General features: G+C 36.6%; 1 non-coding gene across 1 annotated transcript; it reads left to right on the top strand.

Moving 5' to 3' along the window:
• The first annotated feature begins 3197 nt into the window (after positions 1 to 3197).
• Positions 3198 to 3302, top strand: LOC116648310. The gene has a single exon (XR_004302502.1). It is a non-coding gene; the product is annotated as a U6 spliceosomal RNA (small nuclear RNA).
• Positions 3303 to 3947: the final 645 nt, after the last annotated feature.

Raw genomic sequence — 3947 nt, 5'->3', positions numbered from 1 at the left:
AAACTGTTAGCGTAATGAATTCTAAAATAGTAGAGATAGAGGTGAATACAGAAGGGTGACTATCACAGATTTGGGAGGCCAGAGAAAGCATTAAGGATATTTATGTCTAACAAATGAAGGTAGAGAAGTTAGCTGAGCATCAGGGTCAGGGGCAAGATGCTATCCAAGCAAAAGGAATAGGGAAGGAGACCCAGAGGCACAAAAAAATCCTGTGTAGCAGACAGTGAGAATCCCCCACCAATGTATCATTAGTCTTTATAATGTCAATGTCAAATGTCAAATGCTTCTTCAAGCATCTACATCTGTATCTCTTTCCCTGAGGCTGTCTTTTGTTGCCTGCACCTGTTCTGCCCCTGTGCAGAAGGCAGGAAGTGCCAAGGAACTGATACTCCTCCCTCCCCAGGATTTGGTATATGAATACTCTAAATTGCTTGCCTCCGAGATGGGTTAACTACAATGCTCATGTTCTACACTGGATCCCAAAGTTCCCCAGCCAGATTCAGTTTTATAAACAACAGTGGTGCTGTGCTTAATTAATAAGCCAGTCACGACTTCTCTGTCTCCACTATCCACTACCACTCTGGTGCATCCTGAGATCAACTCCCAATTACAATACATGCATGTGAAGCCTTGTCTCAGGGTTTGCTTTTGGGGGAAGCAAACTACCACACCATGCCATAGTTGAGGAACTAAGAAAAGACCAAATGATTGAAACAGGGACTACGTTGACCTTTGAACAAATGGGTGTTAGGGGCACCAACCATTCACCCAATTGAAAATCTACATGTAACTTTTGACTCCCCAGAAACATCACTACTAATAGCCTACTGTTGACAGGAAGCCTTACCTATAATATAAACAGTCAGTTGATACATATTTTGTATGTTATATACTGTATTCTTACAATAAAATAAGTTAGAGGGACACCTGGGTGGCTCAGTCAGTTAAGCATCTGCCTTCAGCTCAGGTTATGATCCCAGGGTCCCGGGATAGAGTCCTGCGTCCGGCTCCCTGAGCCTGCTTCTCCCTCAGCCTTCCACTCCCCCCTGCTTGTGCTCTCTCTCTCTGACAAATAAATAAATTAAAATCTTTTTAAAAAGTGAGTTAGAGAAAAAATGTTATTAAAGAAAATCATAAGGAAGAGAAAATACATTTATAGCACTGTACTGTATTTAGTGAAAGAAACCTGCATGTAAGTGGACCTGAACAGTTCAAACTCATGTTGTTCAAGAGCCGACTGTATAAGGAAGAGAAATTATAAAAATGCATATGGGAAGGCCACATTCCTACTTTATCTGAAGGGCATTTAAATACCACTGCATGGCTTGCTAAACAATAGGAATATAGTTAGACATTAGATTTGTATTAGAAAAAGTATCCATCCGGAAGCAAGAGAAAAATGGATCGGTGTGGGGACAGATGGAGCAAAGCCAGGAGAAGGGAGAGAAATTTGGAGGTTTTTAAAGTAATCAAGATTAAAATAATAACTTGAACTTTGATGACAGACAAGTGGATGGAGAAATAAGAGGACTTGAGAGAGATTTAGGTTCAGGTAGAATCAAATGAGGCAAATCAAATAGACAGGTCTGATAAAATGTGAAGAGCAAGGAAGAGGATTAAAATCAAGGACATTCCTTGGGAGCTGGTTTGAGAAACTGGATGGAAGGTGACAGCTTTTTCTGAAGGAGGGAACCTAAGAGTTAATCAAAATGAACCAAAAGGAGGTAAAAAATGCTCTGTTTGGGGCATGATCAATTTGTGGCACCAGTAAGATAGGTAAATAGATGTATCTAGTAATCAGTAAGATTTATGGATCAGAAATTCAGGAAAATGATCAGAGCTAGAGCTGTAGATTTGAGTATTATTTAAATATGGATGTTAATAGAGGCAGTAAGGTGATGATATCCAGTGAGAGCTTGCAGAGCAGTGGTTGGTTCTACCCCAGGGATGCTGCTCCCTTGAAGACAATTCTTTTTTTGTTTTGTTTTGTTTTGTTTTTCTGCCTCTCATAACAATGATTAGAAAAGAACTCATGGATTTTATTTAGAGGGCAGAGGTCAACTATGAAAGATATCTCGCTAGACTGGTGTTTAGTAATGTAGGTGAAATATCTATGTGTAATTATCTGCACCTAGGACCTAAATAATTTTTTTCATATAAATACAAAATTTATTTTGTAAATTTTTTATATGCATTGTATTTTCCAGAAGTAAAACTGTGTGTATTAGAGATTATTTTATGCAGTTTTCTTTGCCTATTTACTAAGAGCTATTCACTATTTTGGAATATAACACAGCAATATAAAATAGCTATCTTGGTTATGACATTTATGTTGTATTACAAGGTAATACAATGTATTATATCCATATCTATTTGAAATTTTAGTTTTTGTAAGCACACATATGACGGAGATTTGAAACTTAGAAACATTAAAAGTTGTTTCATATTATCACCCACATAATTTGTGCATAGCAGAATGATAAGAAAATGGGAAATTATGACATTGATTTCTTTTATATCTGAACTTCCGATTGTATTCAACTTGAATATGATTCAATTTGAATATGTGTTGCACCCATGACTTCTCTACAGTCTTCTGCACTATTGTTTCTTTTTACACTCTGTTCCTTAGGATGCTGTCTGTTGAAGGATATTGTCTCCATGTCATTTTGAGCACTGAAAACTGAATTTTGAGATAAGCAATATATTTTCTATGATATTTTATCACATCCTCCCATGCCATCATAAACATAGAGAATTATGTCAGTACTAACTATCAGATTTTCTCATTTTATCTTATTAGACTACCTGTAATTTATATTGGTATGTTACTTCTACTGAGATTAAGGATATTTCCCTTTTTATTCATACCATTCACAAATTGGTCTGGTTTGTGTTTATCTTAACATTTTTAATCTTGTGTCCAGCCACACATCTGATTTTTCAGTTCCTACGCTTCTTGGTCATGATGTCTTCTCATCATCTGAATTATATTAAATTCAAACATTTGCATAGTTGCCACACAGAGTCTAATATCTTAATTCACTTTTTCATGTGTATCACTACTTTTTTTCAAAATCTTAACTGGTCAAACTATAGTTGTGTTTCAATGAATACTTATACAAATACAAAGTTCTTTTCTTTTCACCTAGGCATTAAGGAACAAAATTCATTTTCACTGATGTAGATATTTTGTAGAGCTTACTTCGACAGCATGTATAGTAAAATTGGAATGATACAAAGTAGATTACTGTGGCGCCTGGGCAAGGATGACACACACATCCATGATGTAGATATTTTGTAGAAGTTGATTCTGTCGGTAATTTTCAGGAAGCCACACTTACATATTTGAACCTTCACTTTCCTTGGAGTATTGTTACTGTCTGAACAAATAATTAATGCCAACCCTAAAATAGAAATATTTTAGTAGAAATATCGCAGTGGAATCAAATTTTATTGGTCACTGTTCAAAGAGATAATTGTATTCTGCTGGATCAAATTGCATATTCTAAATGCCATTTCCTATAAAAGCTCATTTCTTAGCTCTTTTTGGCGCTCTGGGTCTTTCTACGCTGTGATTTCAGAGGGCTCCCCCTGGTGGAAGGGCTATTCCTTTCTTCAGGGTCAGAGAAATAAGATCACATGGAGGGGGACAGCTACATATGAGATGGCACAGATGACAAATTACCACCTAACATTATATTATTTATGCAGGTATTTTTGGTTTACATCTATGACCTTCACTTCATAGAATGTATGCATCATGCACACGACATTTTGCAGTGATTTTGAGGAGTCCTGTGACCTCAGGTTATCAAGCCCAATATTTCCTCAAGCTCTGACACTTTATAACTCTATGACTCAGAGTTATTGTCATGCTCTTCCTCCCACTGATCCTTAGATCAGTGAGACAGAATATTCGTATGAACCAATTTGGAAATTTGTCA

Source organism: Phoca vitulina, unplaced genomic scaffold (genome assembly GCF_004348235.1).
Source record: "Phoca vitulina isolate PV1807 unplaced genomic scaffold, GSC_HSeal_1.0 scaffold42, whole genome shotgun sequence".
Classification (NCBI taxonomy): Eukaryota; Metazoa; Chordata; class Mammalia; order Carnivora; family Phocidae; genus Phoca; species Phoca vitulina.
This window is presented reverse-complemented; position numbering and strand designations above follow the sequence as displayed.